This window comes from Bos javanicus, chromosome 24 (genome assembly GCF_032452875.1).
Source record: "Bos javanicus breed banteng chromosome 24, ARS-OSU_banteng_1.0, whole genome shotgun sequence".
Classification (NCBI taxonomy): Eukaryota; Metazoa; Chordata; class Mammalia; order Artiodactyla; family Bovidae; genus Bos; species Bos javanicus.
In genome coordinates this window covers 48136973-48144097 of record NC_083891.1, presented here as the reverse complement: position 1 = coordinate 48144097, position 7125 = coordinate 48136973, and positions in this window count along the sequence as shown.

Sequence of the window (7125 nt, the reverse complement as noted above, 5' to 3'; positions counted from 1 at the left end):
GGTTTTTTTGGCCACGCATGCACTTAGCAGCAGCACAGCTTGCAGGATCTTAGTTGCCCCCTGAAGTAGAAGCACAGAGTTCTAACCACTGGATCACCAAGGAATCCCCCCAGACAGTTCTTAATTAGGAAAGGGAGGAGATGCGAGACAACTGAGGAACAGTCAAGAGAAACGATAGTGCAGCCTTGGGGCAAGGTCCTGGTTCCCCATCAAGGGACACACACAACAATATCTGTGAGATGTTTTGCAGATACTGAAACCCTCGCCAGGTGGGAGAAATTAATGATTAACTTCTAGCTCCCCACAAGCATGTAGACCCCAGACTGGTTGGAACCAGAAGGTTGATGATGCTGATTCACACTTACCTCACCACCAACCAAATAGAAGAATGTCCACAAGCTGATCGTGTCCTCATTGAATCATTATTATAAAACCTCTCACTACCCACTCCAGGAGGGGATACATAGTTTTGAGGGCATTAGCATACTGTGGCCCCTTTTGCCTGGCAAGGCAATAAAGCTGTTCTTTTCCACTTCACCCAAAACTCTGTCTCTGAGGGTTAATTCAGTGTAGGGGTACAGAGGATGGGTTTGACCTCACTCCCATCCCTCCTGTTTCAGAAGCTGAGCTGGGGAAGAGCAGTATTTATAGCTGTGGACAGAAGAGTTCTGAGAAGCTAGGGGCTGGGGTTTTGGTGATGGCTTGGCGGCTTCCTGGTTTTGTGACCTTTGGCAAATCATGTTCCCCCCTTCTCTGGTTCTGCCTTCTCTTGAATAAGGTCGTGGGGCCAGGGCAGGGAGGGGCGAGATCAGTGTGTAACCTCAACTCTGGTTATATACTGGAACCATCTGAGGTTGCTTTTTAAAAATATCATTGCTCTGGATCCAATGCAGACCATTTAAATCAGAATATTTGGAGAAATCAGTGTGTTTTATAAGTTCTTTTTGACTAAAAAAAAAGGTACAACCTAGAAGTCGAGAATTATGTTTTATTCAGTGGATTTTCTGAAGACTTAAACCTGGAAGACAGCCTCTCAGATAGCTGCCAGGGACTGCTCTGAAGAGGTAAGGGATGAGCCAGAATAGGAGTTTTGTCACAAAAACCAGGTAGGTGAAACATCAGATGATTACTGTTAATGAAAGAAAACTAGACATCTTCCGTTAATGAATTTAATGCTTTTCTGTGCATGGGAAGATACCAGCATCTGGGCTCATTGAAATCATCACTTTGATCAGTGCCTTAAACAGAGGAGCCTGGTGGGCTACAGTCCATGGGGTTTCAAAGAGTGGGGCATGACTGAGTGTCTTCACATTTCACATTAGCTATCAAGGGCCAGTGTCCTGTTTTTCTCCTCCTTGAATCCCCTCAGGGTGCAAGGTTGGGGGTGGCTTTAGTGGCTGCTGGGTCGATGGCTCCAGCAACCTTTGTTTACTGAACGTGCGTGCGTGCTCAGTTGCTTTAGTCGTGTTCAACTCTTTGTGACCCTGTGGACTGTAGCCCATCAGGCTCCTCTGTCCATGGGATTTTCTCAGGCAAGAATACTGGAGTGGGTTGCCATGACCTCTTCCAGGGGATCTTCCCAACCCAGGGATTGAACCCACGTCTCCTGCATGTAATACATTGAAGGTGGATTCTTTACCCACTGAGCTACCAGGAAAACCCTGTAACTGAGCTACCAGGGAAACCCTGGCTACTGAATAGCAGGCAGTATTTTTTATCCACATCCCACAAGGGGTTCTAATATAAGGCCAGGCTGGAGAACCTCAGATTTGATGATTTAGGTCATGATTTGACACGATTCTTAGATTATAGATCCCTGCTGCTGCTGCTGCTGCTAAGTCGCTTCAGTCGTGTCCGACTCTGTGTGACCCCGTAGATGGCAGCCCACCAGGCTCCCCCGTCCCTGGGATTCTCCAGGCAAGAACACTGGAGTGGGTTTCCATTTCCTTCTCCAATGCATGAAAGTGAAAAATAAAGTGAAGTCGCTCAGTCTTGTCCAACTCTTAGCGACCCCATGGACTGCAGCCTACCAGGCTCCTCCGTCCATGGGATTTTCCAGGCAAGAGTACTGGAGTGGGGTGCCATTGTCCTAGGTTAGCCTAATCAGTCGTTGGCATTTTATATCTTACTTCTAATAGTGGGTTTTAAAAAAATGGTGCTTTCTATGGAAGTCATGGAGAAAGGTAGTATCCTTTCTGGGGCAGGACTTTCCAAACATTCCAGAAGTATGCTGTTCACAGACTAGCCCTTCAGAGTGGCTCTGAGTACCGTCAACCTCATCCAGTCTCAAAGTTCCCACTTGGCACTAGGAGAGAGGAGAAAGGGATTCAGTGTGTTCCCCAAGAACAAGGGTTCTCCAGGCATAGAAAAATAGAAGCCTCACCTAGGAGTCCTCAGTCATCTATCTGGTGTTAATTAGCAGGTGATTCGTGCACCATTTGACAAGAGTTAGAAACAGGGAAGTTTTCATGTTGAGTGTGGGGTGGTGGGAAGTAGGTTCAGGTGTGATTCTTTACACAAGGTGAGCTGGCCACAGGAGCAATGGTATAGTAGTTCTGAGCAGCTGGAAGGAGGGTCCTAGGATCTCGGAACAGCAGAATACAGAAGGTTCTGGAAGGGGTATTAGGATGGCACCAAATAGGAAGAGACCTTCTATTTATCTCTTTCCCTAAGATCTGGCTCTGATCATAAGCTCCCACAGATAACCTCTGATTTTTGTCTTTTCTTTGTTTCCACATTAAATAAACATTTAGGGAATTCCTTGGCAGTCTAATGGTTAGGACTTTATACTTTAACTGCCAAGGGCCCAGGTTCAATCTCAGAATTTTCCACAATTTGTTATAATTTTCCATGTTTTGAGTAGCAAGGAAAGATAAGAAGTCCGTCTTAAATGAACAATGCAAAGAAATAGAAGGAAACAATAGAATGGGATAGACTAGAGATATCTTTGAAAAAATTAGAGATACCAAGGGAACATTTCATGCAAAGATGGGCACAATAAAGGACAGAAATATCAAGGACCTAATAGAAGCAGAAGATATTAAGAAGAAGTGGCAAGAATAGACAGAAGAACTACACAAGAAACATCTTAATGACACAGATAACCACAATAGTGTGGTCACTCACCTAGAGCCAGACATCCTGGAGTGTGAAGACAAGTGAGCCTTAGGAAACATTACTACAAATAAATCTAGTGGGGGTTATGGAATTCCAGCTGAGCTATTTCAAATCCTAGAAGATGATGCTGCAAAGGTATTGTACGTAATATGTCAGCAAATTTGGAAAATTCAGCAGTGGCCACAGGACTGGAAAAGATGAGCTTTCATTCCAATCCCAAATAAGGGCAATGCCAAAGAATGTGCTCCTTTCTCATGCTAGCAAGGTTATGCTCAAAATCCTTCAAGCTAGGCTTCAGCAGTATGTGAACTGAGAACTTCCAGATGTATAATACAGCTGAATTGAAGCCACGTGAAGTGAAAGTGGCTCAGTCGTGTCCAGCTCTTTGCAACCCCATGGACTATACAGTCCATGGAATTCTCCAGGCCGGAATACTGGAGTGGGTAGCCTTTCCCTTCTCCAAAGGATCTTCCCAAACCAGGGATTGAACCCAGGTCTCCTGCATTGCAGGCAGATTCTTTACCAGCTGAGCCATTAGGGAATATAAGCTGGATTTAGGAAAGGCAGAGGAACCAGAGATCAAATTGCCAACATCCGCTGTATCATGGAGAAAGCAAGGGAATTCCAGAAAAACATCTACTTCTTCTCCACTGACTATGCTAGAGCCTTTGACTGTGTGATATTTGATACATGCTTATTTATTTGACTTCACTGTGGCCATCAATAGGAGTCCATATTCTGGGCAAAATCATCTGAAGCTCCTAATTCACTCATTCAGCAAATATTTATTGAGTCCCTAATATGTGTTAGGCTCTTGTTATGGACTGAATGTCTGTGACCCTTCCCACCACCTTCATATGTTGAAGCCCTAACCTCCAGTGGAATGGTATTTGGAGATGGTCCTTTGGGAAGTAATCAGAAGATGTCATGAGTGTGGGCCCCCCCAGGATGGGATTTATGCCTTTATGGAAAAGACACCAGGGAGCTTGCTCTCTATCTCCCTCTCTCTGTAAAATCATAAAGAGCTCACATGAGCACACAGTGAGATGGCATCCTCCTAAAAGCCAAGAAATCAACCCTGATTGTTCATTGGAAGGACTGATGCTGAAGGTGAAGCTCCAATACTTTGGCCACCTGATGTGAACAGCTGACACATTGGAGAAGACCTTGATGCTGGGAAAGATTGAAGGCAGGAGGAGAAGGGGACAACTGAGGATGAGATGGTTGGATGGCATCACTGATTCAATGGACATGAGTTTGAGCAACCTCCAGAAGATGGTGAAGGACAAGGAAGCCAGGCATGCTATAGTCCATGGGGTCTCAAAGAGCTGGACATGACTGAGGTGAATGAACAACAGCAACAAAAGCCAAGAGAAGAGGCCCCAGAGTGAAATCTACCTTGCTGGCAAATTGTACATGGATTTCCCGGCCTCCAGAACAGTGACAAAATACATTTCTGTAGTTTAAGACATCCAGCCTGTGATATCTAGTTTTGACAACCTAAACCTAAGACAGCACTACTATCCAGCCCTTCAGGAAGAGGGTGGACTCTTCTGTGAACTTCAGGTTCGTCACTCCCTTATTTCAGTTAAACAATCAAATTACCCAGTTGTTTCATAGGCAGGGATTATATTGCATATTTCCTTTTATTCTTCATAAAGCTTGATGGTTTTTTTGCACATATGAGGCAGGACTTTGATGAAAACCTTTAAATAACTGATGGAGTAAGTTTAAGTGTTATTGAGCATTTAGTTAAATCCTCATGGGCTTATGTTATATGATATGAGGCATTTAAGGACATGGTCCTTATCTGTAGGGAGTTTAAAACCTTGTGGGGGAGGATGTCAGAACTTTTATGCACCCTGACAGATCATATATACCTCCTGTCTTGTATTCTAGCCTCTACTGTAGGCATCAATCCCAAGGGGCTCTGACCAACTTCCCACGGGACCAATCTAGCAGTGTGTCATCTTGGACCAATCCATCATTCAGGACCACCATCACTTAGATCCAGGCAGGCAAGACCCATGACTCTGGTGGGAGCCTCAGGCTTGGTGATCCCTCGCCACTCCTTCCATGGAATTTTCTAAGCTCTCCTAAACCTGCGTTGCAACCTGTATGAGTGTGGGGCCTGATTTCTTCCAGGATACACACACACACACATACACATACCAGGCAAGGGGTCACATAGATATCCTAAAGAGCTCCAGGACTCAAGCCTGTGGGATCACTCAGGTCCCATTTCTGGTTTGTTCTAAAGTCCTCCGGGGACGGCCCTTCCTTCTCCTCCATACTTTCCAGCTTCTCGCTCTCAAAGTCAATGGGCCCTTCTGATTGTGGCTGTGATAGCACATTCTCCCAGGCCAGTCTGAAGACTCGCAGAATGAGGGATCAACTTCTCCTGTGGAAGTTGTTCCACTCTTCTTACTCTCCCCACAGGCCTCTCACTAGTCCCCCCTTTGACGGCCACGTATGGAAGGCAAGGGTGAAATCAACTTTGAGAGAGATTGCATTCAGGGATGCAAAGATTAAGGACAAAATGGGAATACACGTTGGGAGACATAATTTACATTGTTTAATTTACATTGTAAAACTTAGAAGGACAACTTTAACATGCTTTTCCAGGAAATGAATCATCCCTTACCTTTTCATGAATACTCTGAGTGAGACTTGAATTTGTGGTCATCTTCGTGAAGCACTGGAGTGGGTTGCCATTTCCTTCACTTTCATGTATTGGAGAAGGAAATGGCAACCCACTCCAGTGTTCTTGCCTGGAGAATCCCAGGGACGGGGAGCCTGGTGGGCTGCCGTCTATGAGGTTGCACAGAGTCGGACACGACTGAAGTGACTTAGCAGCAGCAACAGCTGTGAAGCACTTCAACAACCTTTAAGAGTCGTAGGAAGCCAGTATTCACAGGTGGCTCCATAAGATGAGGCAGCCTTATGAGTAATGAGGTAGCCAGCATTAAATATTGCAGAATTGCAATTAAATATTGCGGAATTGCAGAGGCAGGAAGATCTTTCTTGCTTGAGTACAGACTGGTTCCAAAGAGTCATGAGCCTGTAAAGACAGTGCTGCTACCTTTTCTCAGGCTTGTGATTAGTCAGGTGCCTTCGAGTCATGAACAGGAAGAGATACTTCCTGCCCTGAACAGGAAGACATGGTGCTTGGATACGTCCAAAGAAAACTTCACGTGTGTTGATAGGAGAATTATCTTGGCCCATTATCTAAATTCCCGTCAACAAATCACTGTATCTCATGTAGACTGTGAAACTCTGAAACTAGTAGAGTTTTCAATCAAATTGTTTATACAGATGGAGCCCACAGAAAACATCTGCCAAGGCCACGTATGACCTAAGGACAGCCTTGCTTATACTCTCGTGTCCTGTCCTAAAAGGTTAAGCTGACACTGACACACGGGACTCGTGGAAACCCAACTGGTGCTCTGCATATGCAGCTGGGGAGTGCAGGAGAGGTCCACCCACCCCACGGAACAAAAACGACCGGTGGTGGCTGGGAGCCCGTGAATAGATGCTTTTCTTCCCTCTTTCTTTGTTCATGTTTCCTATGGCTGTCCAAATGGACTCGTGGGGCCAGTGTGTTTTGGGAGATGCCTCCAGGGGACATCATCCCAGCCTGACTCGACAAAGCTGAATTGAGCTGTGGTCCTAGCGTGTGTGAAAGGAGGGGGAAATGATGGCGGCGGGGTTAGGACCAGGCCAGGAGAAGTCCCTGGAATAGAAGATTTACTTCTCCCCCTGGGTGGTGGTTTGAGCTGCCTCTCCACCCTCATCAGGGACTTCCAGAGCTGGAGGCTGGGGCTGGAGAGATGTTCTCTGGGGATCTTCTGAGGTGTGCTGAAGCAGGGGTGGGGTAGGAGGGTGGGGCAGCACCCTGGTTCCAGCACCGTCTTTCCCCTAGGGCCCCACTCCCCACCTGCATGTGAAGGATGGCTTCCTTCACTGTGCTGTATCCCCTCTGCCCCTCCCGCCCCTCCCCCAACCCCT